The sequence below is a fragment of the Protopterus annectens genome, chromosome 4.part1, assembly GCF_019279795.1.
Source record: "Protopterus annectens isolate FY-2018-M chromosome 4.part1, PAN1.0, whole genome shotgun sequence".
In the NCBI taxonomy this organism is placed as follows: Eukaryota; Metazoa; Chordata; order Ceratodontiformes; family Protopteridae; genus Protopterus; species Protopterus annectens.
This window is the reverse complement of record NC_056734.1, coordinates 896,656,726-896,669,674: the sequence shown is the minus strand read 5'-3', so window position 1 is coordinate 896,669,674 and position 12,949 is coordinate 896,656,726. Positions and strand designations below refer to the sequence as shown.

Sequence of the window (12,949 nt, the reverse complement as noted above, 5' to 3'; positions counted from 1 at the left end):
ATAATTAAGTCAGGGAAGGCACCAGGCTCAGATGAGGTCACAACAGGTATGATGAAGATGCTGGGTGAGATAGGGGAGAAAAGGCTCCTACGTGAACTCATAGTAGTGTGGAGAGAGAAAGGTGTATCCCATATGACAGGCGAATAAGCATACTGGTACCAGTGTTCAAGAGCATGGGGCATTCACAGCTGTGAATAGTACGGAGGTAACAAACTTCTGTCACATTGCATGAAAGTTCTGGAGAGGGTGATTAATAAAAGAATAGACAGAGTAGTAGAAAGACCGATGGGAGATGAGCAGTTTGGATTTGGATCAGGATGTAACTGACCCAATGTTTGCAGTAAGACAGATAGTTGAGAAGAAGCTAGAGATGAGGAAAGAATCCAACTGGGCATTCCTAGACTTGGAGAAAGCATATGACAAGATCCCAAGAAAGCTGATTGGGGCAGTCCCGTGGTGTTCACTGGAAACATTGATAAAATTAGTGCAGGCTGTGTACAATGACTCAGATTAGTCAAGTACGAACAGGGTTTGGGCTCACAGAGGGGGTCCCAGTGGGAGTGAGTCTGCACCAGGGTTAAGCTCTTGAGCCCACTGCTGCTCATACTGGTAATGGACTGCATTAGCAAACTGGACAGAGGGGACAGATCAGCAAAGCTACTATATGCAGATGATGTCACATTGCAGGCAGACTCTGAGTAAGAACTTCAGCAAAGGATAGGTGAATGGCCTGCAAAACTGAAGGCACGTGGGATGAAAGTGAGTACTGATAAGACAGTTGTAATGGCAGCAAATGGAGTTCAAAAGAAGCTGAGAATTGAGATAGAAGGGAAGATAGTGGAACAGGTCAAAAGCTTCATGTATCTAGGAGGGCTGGTTAAAGGAAGGGAAGTTTGAATGAGGAGGTCAAAGCTAGAATACAAGGACGTACAGCCAACTGGCACAATGAATCGGGTGTACTGTGTGACAGAATAATGCCAAAGAAGCTGAAAAGTAAGGTGTATAAAACAGAGGGTCACCTACTTATTCTTGTGCTAAGGTAGTGGACAGTATCCTACGGAAATATGTAGTCAAGGAAGTCCAAATATGTAAAGATTCATGGACATTCCTTGAGAATATAAGATCTGTCAACTATAACTCTCATTTCAATTTCTTAACAATAGATGTGAGGGATTTGTACACTAGTATACCACACAATATTGCACTAGAATGGGTGACTCTCATTTTAAAGAAACATAATGCTCCCAACAGGGAAATCTATCTTGTCTCTGTACTTAGTGATCTAGTTCTTTCTAATAACTTCTTCATGTCCTATAATGACTTCTTTTTACAGAAAGTAGGGGTGGCAATGGGGTCACCTTGTGGTGGGAGTATAGCCAATTTAGTAATGGCATACTGGGAATCTGAGTTTGTCTTTTCCAACAGCAATGAGCATCTTGACAAGTTTATTTATTATACCAGATTCCTTGATGATATTTTTATTTTGATTAATGCGAATGTGGATACAAGTACTTTGATTTTACAATATGTTAACAATACTACTAATTTTTTACAGTTTACACATTTGTTTGGTTCTGACAACACTGCTTACCTTCATGTACTCTTAAGCAAGAATTATAAGTACAACTGCTATACTGCCAAGATATTTCGTAAGAAAACATATTTAAACACTGTTTTACACTTCACTAGTTGTCATCCTTTTTCTCAGAAAAAGTCAGTCGTCAAGGGCCAACTAGTAAGAGCTGCTAGGATGGTCAGTTTGGACAACAACTTTCTTGAAGAATGTGCTGTGCTTAAAAATATGTTTCTACTACGAAGCTATCCTGAGATACTGTTGGATAACCTTATACATGAAATCATAGACAAAAGAAGTCAAAACATTTATAAACTACTTCTCCCAATTAGAACCACCATGACCCCAGAACCTCCAGATTGTGTGCCAGAATTTAATGGTACTAGTATACACGAATTAAAGGAAACTGCAACTAGCTGTACTAATACCATAAACACGACTTACTTTACTACAACATTTAGTAAAGGCAGTAACACTTGCATCAACATAATAGACAAGAATTGGTAATTGTTTAAAATGTACCTGTTAATACTTGAAAAATTAGGTGATAGACCAAAAGTGGCCTTTAAGAAAGGGAAGAACATTAAATCGGTGTTAGAAGGTAGTAAAACCCTACCAGTTCGAAACCCAGGTGTGCTGACGTGTCAAAATTGCTACTATTGTAGATATGTTGAAGAAGCAACCTGTTTCAATTTAAATGGTATATCTTATAAATTGAAACATACATTTAGTTGTAATTCCACATTTGTTATCTATTTAGCTAGATGCACATCCTGTCCGGTCTTCTACATAGGTAAGACTGAAAGGAGACTGAGGGACAGAATATATGAGCACTTATATGCTATCAAAAAGTGCAAACTTGAGAATGCTCTAGCAAAACATACTTCAGTTTTTAATGATCACACATTTAAGTTTTTAGTAATTGATCATGTAAGTTGTGATAGTAGAGGGGGACCGAGACCTTTTAAGTTGAAAGAATCTGAGTTGATTTGGCAAGTTAGATTAAATGCACATAGTTACACAGGCCTTAATGACACTTGCTCAATTTTGAGTTTACTTAAATTGAATAGTCTTAAGAGATGACTTAATTGTGTCAGTTTTAGCCTGGGTAACATGTATTTTATTGTTGAATATAACCAATGTTTACCGCAGGCTTGCTGTCAAAGTCTCTATTTCTTGTTACCACACAAAAATTTATAAAAACTTGTAAATAATATTATAATGATATAATTTATTTACGAATGTTTGATCAATTAACTTATAGTGTTAATGCTTTTATTATTATCGTTTTTTTAATCTACTTTTTATTTGTGTGTATTTGTTATTTATTATATGTCTTTTCTATAATGTTGATACAAACTGGGAATGTTTCTTTAAATTGACTGAAAGGGATGTTCAGCCAATTATGTATTAATTGGGTTTCTAATTCAACATGGTTTTATATAACAGACTAACTTTCCACTGTCTGTTATTTCTGAAGAAGTCCGCTACTAACTGCTGACGAAAAGAGCTTAAAGAATTTGTTAAATAAACGTTTTTCGACTGCTATTGCATCCGTTTTTTATTATTGTTTGTCTGTTGCCTTGGTTTTAGTTAACTGGCACAATGTGTCAGGTGTACTGTGTGACAGAATAATGCCAAAGAAGCTGAAAAGTAAGGTGTATAAAACAGTGGAGCGACCAGAGCTACTGTATCATACAGAAACCTGGGCAGTAAAGGTAGAGCAGCTGAGGAAGCTAGATGTGATGGAAGATGAAGTGCCTGAGATGGGTGGTGGGATGCACACTGGGACAGACGAAGAAATGAGGATATAAGAGCAGAACCCAAAGTATCTCCAATTTCAGAAAAGGTCAAAGAGAACAGATTATTGTGATTCAGGCACAGGTGCAGAAAAGCAGAAGGCATTCTGGTGAAGAAGACTTTGGGCAGACAAGAAGAAGGTAATACAAAATAAAGGCATCCAGTAAAGCCATTGAGGGATGGATTATGTAAGAAAAGACCTGCGACAACCAGACATCAGTGTTGACAAAGGTAGGAGAGAGGCATTGAATATAGAGATGGCGATAGTTGACATGACACCCCAACCCCATTTAGAAAAAAATGGGGAATAAGGGAGTTGTTGACTGTGATAATAATTAATATATCCTGGCTCAAGGTAGTAAACTGCCACCACCCAGGATAACAAGACTAGGGACTTCCTTGCCACTGTTTTGCACATCTTAATAAGCCAAATAATTGTAAACTGAAATGAGTGTGTAACAGAGCAGTCTGGAAGTTAGATGCAGATGCCAGCAGCTCGTCATTAGTTAGAAGTAGATAGTTTCATCAGTTAGTAAAGATGTAAGTAGATAACCCGTTACTTGCTTTTCTAAAAGTGAATAAAGAAAAATAATTTACTTGGAGAAGGAGTAAAGCAATACAGTTAACTATCCAGATAAATGTGCACAAGTAAACAAAATAATCCCTTTTGAACAATCTGATTGCAAGAAAGAAAAACCTCTGTCTACAGCTAGACTTTCATTTAGCAATTATTTTTGACTAAAATGTCATGGGGAGAGAAATGCAGAAAAACTCACAAGTAAAATGAAGCAGTACATCCCCTTCTCAGCCTGACTTTTTTCTTTATCTCTTTCTGGCGTATATCTTTTCATAAATAATGAGAACAGCTGCAACTGAGTAGAGTTTTGCATTTATATGCTAATAGGTTTATCGTGGTCTAGACTAACTGTGTCCTTACTAGACTTTTTTTAACTCTTGTTTTACTGTAGTCTAACTTCCTGCCTAGGAAGAATCACAGATTTGGTAATTACAGGGCAGAACAAACTGAAGTTTCACATGACTGTCGCACATTACACATCCTGTGTATAATTGCTGTGATTCCTGGCAGATGGAACTCATCTTTTCTAAGTAAAGTAGTTTTATTTTGTTCATCCTTAAAACTGTTTGTAAATGGATGTCTCTTTACATATTTATTAATTGTTAAGAGAGTATTTATTGCTAACTGGTGGCAGTTGGTTGGCATCCGCCTCATATTTGCCAAATTGCTCTGCTTACACTCTGTCAATTATGCTTACAATTATTTTGCTTATTAAGTGTGTACCAGTAGTTAGGAGGGTCCCCTAACCTAGTAATTTTGTGTGGTTGCAGTTTTTACTACTTTGGTCCAGGACAGGAGCCTGTGTTAGAGAGTATTTCCAGTATTTCATGGAAACTGTATATTTTTGTGAGAAAATGTAAATGTTTGAAGTACAGTTTGTCTACAAGTGAGCACTGGAAGACCCTGAGTTTCAGAGATAGTGATAAAAAAGCAATCTGGGGAGTTGGGCCAAAGACTGCTCATTGGGATGTTCACCCTGAAGTATCTTCTTATTTCTTTCATGCTCTTGAGGTCAGGCTATACTTTTTGAGTGGATTTTAATGATCCATATTTTTGTGCCTTGTTTTTACTTGAATCTGTTTAGTACCATTGGTGTTACTGGTGGCCAAAAGATTTAACATTTTTCGAATCAAAGCTTCATATCCTCTGTACACAAAAACATTTTTCTGGGTTTGTCAGTTTTGGGATTCAAACTCCCACATTGACTTCAGTATATTCTGCATATAGGTTCATAGGTGTTTACTAGGCTAACGACCAGAAGGTTTTTTTTTTTAAACCTAGCTATGCATCCCAAATCTCTGACAAGTTCTGCTACCCTTGATAAGTGTGAGCATGGGCCTGGGAGATGAACCATTTCCATGTTACCTGTGTCCATTAGAGACATAGGTGCCAAACCAAGGATGAATTTCTGGTTTTCCACCCTGTTGCCAAGTTGCACTTGAATTAGGTTAGGGATGAGCCCTGCTTCACATGGATGGGGAGCCTGTTCCATAGATAGGTATGTATCCCAGAGACTATCCCATCTCTCCAGGAGGTCCTGTTTATATCACAGGCAAGGTTTAAGTCTCTAGAATGGGTAATTCTGGAGCTGTTTGTTTTGTGGATACGCAGGAGGTCCATCAGAGTGGGGTCTGACAATGCCTTGTATGCCAGGCATAGATCTCCCCTCAAAAGCCTGTAAGAGACAGAATACAGGGATAGGGCCTTGAGGCGGTCTACATAGGACATATTACGCTCTGTATTCCTTTAGTGAGGAACCTCTGTGGATGTTCCAATTGTTGGATATGCATGGTACATACCAAAGTGGGCATTGTACTCAATGATAGGTCTGATGAATGCTGAAATGCAGTGGAATGATTACGTTCTTAGACTTAGATGCCATACCTTTGTTTACAAGTTGTGCAACATAAAACAATTTCCTCACCACTGTAGACACGTGATGATCAAAGGCTAGATACTATCTATGTGTGACCCTAAGTCTGTGACTACTGGATCAACTCTAAGGGGTGTGTTGTCAATATGATAGTTACCAGGGTGGATGACTTCCCAAAGGATACTGTTATGCATATATTGGCATTTAGTTCTAGTCCATGGCTCTGACACCAGTTGTTTGTCCTGTGTCAGCCCTTCTTGAAAAACATTTATGTCAGTGTTAGATTCAAAGACCGCTCCTAATTTGCAATCATCTGCAGAATTAATCAGCCAGATGCCACTGACATTGACCTTGACTTCTAAGAAGTAAATGCCAAAAAGGAGCGGTCAAGAACTGATCCCTGAGGGACTCCACTTGTGACTGGCCTCTTTGTAGAGGTGTACTCCCCATTTCTAACTTCCTGGGTCCTGTCTGTGAGCCAGTTGGCTATCCACCGGTTGACATACAGGTTTGTACCTAACCTCTTGAGTTTGTCAACAATGCCTGAGTGGGGTATTGTGTCAAATGCCTTGGCCAGGTCAAGGTAGGCAGTGTGAACAATTTTGCCCTCATCCATTGCTTTGGTGACCTTTTGAAAGAAGTCTACCAGGTTGAGTAGGCATGATCTGCCCTTGACAAATCCAAACTGGGTTGGTTCCATTGTCTGGAAGTTTACTATCTCTCTCTCTCTTGATCATCTTTATGATAATTCTTTCCATGGCTTTACATATAAGACTAGTGAGACTTACGGGTCTTTAGATGGCCCACCTTTGTGCAGAGGGATGGCTGTTGCCTTTCTCCATTCATGAGGCATGAAGCCTGTTTGGAGGCTACAGTTAAATAGTAATTCCAGTAGCCTGATAGGTCATGTTTCATGCTGTTTAGAAGGCATCCTGGGATATTGTCTGGGCCCATTGATGCATTGTTCTTGGTCTTAGAGAGAGAACATTAAGGACCTCTTCCCTAGTGGTAGTAGAGGAAGTTGTATTTGATGATATTTCGTGAGGGAAGGTTGGGGGGGGGTAAAGTTGGAGATGAATTTATTAGCCAGGAGATTTGCTATATCTTCTGGCTCAGTATAGGTGGCTCCATTTACAATGAGCTCTGCACACAGTTGTGTATTGCCTTTGAGGTTGGAGGCATAGCCAAAGAATGCTTTGTGGTTGTCCTTGGCCTGGGAGGCGAAACGTACTTCAAATTTGGCTTTGGCAGACTTTATTTGTCCTGAGTTGTTTGTGTAGTTTGAGAGTGCTTTTGTCCCTCTGGGTGCTGCACCTCCTAATTTTTGCCATGATTTTCTTCTTCCTTTTATGCAGACAATTCATTTTGTGATTCCACCAGGGTGGCTTATTTTTTGTTAGTTGTGTACTTCTTTCTGGTGGGTGCAGCTACCTCTGTGCAGTTGTTAACATGCTTGTACAGAGTTTCTTTGAACAGTTCTGCAATGGCAGAAGTGTTCTCAGAGTATATGGGGGCTTGAAATTTTGCTAGGTTCACACTTACTTAATAGCAGGAGGTTAGCCTTAGAATAGTTCCTGAATATTCCAGGTTTTATTTTTACTTCAAAGGAGATCTTTTTGTGGTCTGACCTTACCAGGGAAGTTATTACAGTAGGGATGTGCAGCAGTCACAGATATTAATGAGGACCAGATCCAGTATGGTTGCACCCCTGGTTGGTGTATTGACCATCTGGTCCAGGGAGTTTGTGTTTACAAAATCCAGGAATCTATGTGCATGTACGTTTGGTGTCGTATAGGATTCACAGTTAATAGTGGAGTAATTAAAGTTACCCATGAATATGGTGTTGGGTTGGATGGTTAGTGTTTCTAATAAGTTTGAATACATGGTATGAGTTTCCTGAGTCATATAGGGGGATCTATAGCTTGCAAGGAAGTGGTATTGGATTTTACCTATGGTGATTTGAACATAGAACAGCCCAAGTGCATTGTCCTGTTGACCAATCTTGAAGTATATGTATTCTTGATGTAGATAGAGAACCCCTCCACCTTAAGTTCCTGCCTGTGATGTAGCTGACCTAAATGTGTGGAAGGCATTATAACCTTGCAGTGTTGGTGTGGTCTCCGTGGCTTTAAACCATGTCTCAGTGACTGCACAGACATCGGCATATATGGAGTGGAGTTTTTTGTTTAGACTCTTAGCATTGAACAATAAAACATTTAGATTTTCTTGGTTTTGATTTGCTATGTTGGAAGTACTTTCAGTTTAGCATTGCCTAAAAAAGGCACTATGGGGGAACACAATGTTTTAGCTAATAGTCAAAAGCCTAGAGGGTAGAAGTGCAGACCATCCCTGGCAAAGCAGCATGGTCTGTTGACCATCACTTTCCATGCTGGCAAATATTGCACCCCCTTAGAATGACACCAGAAACTAAGCCAGTTATTAAAGTCAGTCATCTTTTTTTCGTATTGTGGCATCATCCTTGGAGAAGGTAAAATGTTGCTCAGTGCTAGGCTCATACCAGCCTGAGACACACATTATAAGAGCTCCGTGATGTCTATCTTCATATAGTTTAGGGAGGAACATCTCAGGTCATTTACTCCCACATGGACTATGACTGAGTCATATTGGTAATTGTGGTCCAGTGACCTGAGTGCATGTGTAATGTGACTGATCCTAGCCCCTGATGAGCAACTGACCATAACGTTTTCCTTACTGTCTCAAGATGGAGTCTCCAATGACTAGAATGTTGGATTGTGTGGTGACTTGCCTTATGGGCTTAGAGGTAGAGGCTGTAGCTCTGTGTGTTAATGTGGGTGTTTTGAAAGAGCGCATTTGGGGCTGCTGTGGGTGGTTTAGGAAGGTTACATGTAAGTGCCTCAGTAAATGTGGGTCTATATGTCTGCTTTGAATTTTGCGTGATGGGTGCAGCATGTGTACAATTGACAACCGTATTTAACATTAGGAGTACTTTTATGTGAGCGCTTTGCCTCCAGTGATGTTGTGTAAATACATCTCTCGCATAGCATATCAGTTTGTTTGAGAATTAACTGGTTGTCAGTAAACATGAGACAATTTTTACATTGCCTCAGGAAATTTTAAGAAAGAAGTATTTAGGCAGATATTCTGACATTAGAAACAAATCAAGCAGTACTTACTGAAACCAAATAATTAACTTGTCAAGAATAATGAAAAGAGAGGAGTCGAATGAATGGCTATTGCCTGTCTATTACTAATGTTGGTCTCACCACAGCTTCTCTGTTGGGATGCAATGCTCCTTTGCTTCTTCTCTCACCAGAAGCAAATGTTAGCACCAATCTCAAGAAGAGAAGTAGGCCACAGCCTCTTTAGTGATCCACAGTCTTGTCCCAGATGATGCAAGGGTCTGTAGGCTTGTAGCCTTTTTTTGGTAGATGCCTCGAATAGCAACCAGACCAATCAGGTACGTTATGCACAGACACTCGCTCTCCAACCAGAAACGGGCAGGAATCCATGAACTCTGCTCCTCCTCGCACCAGGATCAGAATATAAGCACAGATTCCAAGCTATCACCTATAAAGCGGTTATTTGGCTTTCTTGTGATCAGTAGTCTCCATGAAATAATATCCCTGTACTCTTTCTCTCACCAGGAGAAAACAAACTCTAATCCCAAGATGACTACTTAGAGGCAGAATGTAAGCTCTGCAGTTACTGGTGGTCTTGCAATAGATACGTGAAGGCAAGGTGAGAAAAAAAATTATCCTAAACACTGCAGTGTGCACTAAGCAGTTAGATATGAAAGTGGGTAACTTTTAGCTGTCTAAAAAGTTTTAGTGTAGAGCCACTATTTTTAAAAGAGCAAGATAGATTGAAAGGGGGTGAGCACCCTCAATTTCTGGTACTATGGAATACAGTAGGATGCAAATAAATTTAAATAGTTGAAGGGGAGTGATTTTACAAAATGACAATCTTGTGCTTACTCACACCAGCCAGTTAAAGGAGAGAGGGAACAAGATATATGGTCAAATTAACATAAGGGGCAGGCAACTAGAAAGACAGTGGTGCGTAAGAACACAACAGTAACAGGGTGGGAGGGTGGAAGAAATTCTGTCTGACTTGCAAGTGACAGAGCTATGGTCTCTTTTCAAGTTTTAATATGCAGTTAAAAGCCGAATACAAGTAAAACATAGTGTAAATAAAACTAATCACAGTATACATATAGAAAAAGGGAATAAAGTAATACAAAATGCAAGAAAAAAAAGCAAACTAACCTTTCCCTAGCTGTGACAAGAGTCTTAGTGAGTGTTAAATCAAATCAAGAGATCAATACACAGGAGGTTCAGGTTCAAAAGTTTACTAGTGTACACCAGGAGGCAAAAAACGTACAAGTACAGAATTTTGTCTGACATGAAACAGGAAGTACACAGTTTTTATAGTTTCTTAAATTCAAGTTGTGCCCACCTTACTGACGTGGTCAGTCACAGGGCATCTACATCACTTTAGCTTACAGTCTTATATTCATTAAATAATGCTGATGCTGTATATTAAAAAAAGTTTTCCTCTGGTAACAATACGGCCTTGCTTACCACCTGGTCAGACATAATGTCTTTCTGTAAAGTTACTTCTTCAAGGTTTCAGACTAGTTTGAATACAGTAGCAGATTCAGTTTTCTAATACACTTCTTTGTTCCCTGTAACACTTTCCCAACAGCTGCGTGTTATCTAGTAACACATACACAAGGCCAAATCATCCCAGCAGGAAAGAGCAGAATATTTCATTATTTCACATATTTAATTTCCTGACCCAGCAGATAATCACTTGTGAAAAGCATAAACATTAAAACTTGCTGAGCTAGCAGCTGCCAGGGTCAGAGGTCAACTTGCTACAAGCCACACTGCAGTTTCAAAAACTTCTTGCAATTACATATGAATTTATTCTTTTTGTTATATCATTAATAGAATAAAATGCGTTACATACTACTTTGCTTTTAAACTAGCACTTCACACATATTGAAATACATATTTCTCTAACATTTTCCCTCCTATTAATACTTTTTATTCTATTTTGAAGTATGCATAATGTCATTTCATCTCCTAACCTCTTCCACTAAGGATTTTCAGCTAGGTGAGTCATTTGATCTATACTTCAGAAAAAGTTTTGTCTGAGATCAATTTTTCAATCTCAATATCTTGGTACAAAGTTTCAGTAACAGATACATCAATAAAATCTTTGATTAATCTTTTCATGCAGGGAATTCCATAACAAACACATGCTCCTATTAGGAGTAAACCCACGCAAATAGCAATCAGAATATTCATTAGGATGGAACCCCACCCCCCAAATAGATTCTGGAAAAAGTCCGTCAGTGGGTTTGGGCCTGGTTCAGTCATGCTGATACCTGCTGAATTACCTCTAGGTGGTTGTTAATTTCATGCCTGTTGTCCGGAATGTATGCACAGCATTCTTCTTTGATAAGCGCGCATGTACCACCTCTCGCCGCTAGGGTGAAGTCAAGAGCCATTCAATTTTGTAGCACAACAGTTCTCATTGCATTCAGTTCATCAGTCACCAGTTCTAGGGCAGAGAAAGTTGCATTACTCATTACTTCGAGAAGTTTCGACAGCTTCCTCAACTCCCAGATTGATTTGACTGCTCTATATGCTGGGAATATTCCTGCCCAAGATATAACACTGTCACTCAAGCCCATATGAGTCAATTTGCTTTTGTCCTTTACGGTATTATGGTCTTTCCAGCCAGCTTCGATCCATCCTACTGGATTTACAGGTTTCTCGACTGGACCTTCAGGTTTTCGGGCTGCTTCTCTCATGTTTCGTATCTTACCCAAAGGTAATTCTGCAGTATGTCTTATAGCCGGAACCAGATAACCCAAAAAACAACTGCCGGACCAATTCTCAGGTAGCCATTTATATGCTTTTTTCCCACAAATAAAATAACAATTTTCTACTTTAATATTAATACACATTAACCCTGCATGAAACATTTTCTGGTCTATAACTGACAATTGTTTAAATAAAACAGGATTTTTGCGAATTTCATTCATGTTTTCATTGAGTTCAAATATGACTCATAGTTAGTATTGCAAAAGTATTGCCATTACTAGTCTTAATATAACACCGATAAGATATTGTTATATTACAATTGCTCCAGCCCACCTGGAGAGTATAATTTTTATAGAAACATACAATTCCCTTTTGTTTGACAGGTAAAAATAAGGCTATTTTGTCCTGTGATCTCACAGTCCCTGTGTCAAAAAGCAGATTTTCCCAAGTCTCATTTATCCCCAGTGGTACAGCGGACATTATCAGTCCTCCATATGCTGTTGGTGTAGCTGTACAAACCCAGCAATTTGAAATGTTCATAGTTTCTGCATATACATGTTTCATGGCTAGGTATGTGTTAAAATTTGGATGCCAGTCTATAGATGTTTCGTCACGTCTTCCCACTTTTACTTGTGTGGTTGAGTGTAGGAAAAACCACAACAAGAGGAAAATTGTCACAATTATAGTTAATAAATGTATACTCAACAAAATGATTATGCAACATCTTTGGGGTTGATCTGCATTTCTATTTGCTTTGTTCTTGGCCATTTTGCCCTTGTTGTATATCAGTTACAAAGTTTTTATCAAGTTGAAAGTTCTTTACCGGTTTGCAGTGTGTCAAATGGACCCAGGATGTCCTCTCAGCCACTCTGACTGCGGTAGGTGTTGCCAACAGTACCTGGTATGGACCTTCCCACTTTGGACTCGCCCAATTCTTCCTCTTCGTCACTTTTAACCACACCCAAGAGTCCGGAGCCAGAACTGCTTCCACTGGTCTGTTCTTTATCTGAAAGAGTTAAACTGCAAAACAGATTTATTTGTTAACAGTTTCCTCATATAACTAGCTAATGAACTGTCAGTCTCTTGCTCTGCAGGCACGAGAGCTTTCCACTGAGGCACATAATATGCTCTCCCAAAAAACATTTCGAAGGGAGTCAAACCCTTCACATTTGGAACCGTTCTCATACTCAGCAGCGCTAAAGGTAAACCGTATATCCAATTCTTCTGGGTTTCATTAACTAACTTCCTAAGTTTGTTCTTAAGGGTTCCATTGTACCTTTCCACCAGTCCAGCAGACTGTGGGTGGTAGG

The 12,949-nt window shown here is 39.3% G+C and overlaps 1 protein-coding gene across 5 annotated transcripts in view; it reads left to right on the top strand.

Annotated features, from left to right (window-relative positions):
• LOC122801110 (mitochondrial ubiquitin ligase activator of nfkb 1-A-like) overlaps positions 1 to 12,949 on the top strand; it is a 290,707-nt gene that overhangs the window by 52,847 nt on the left and 224,911 nt on the right. The window lies entirely within an intron of this gene.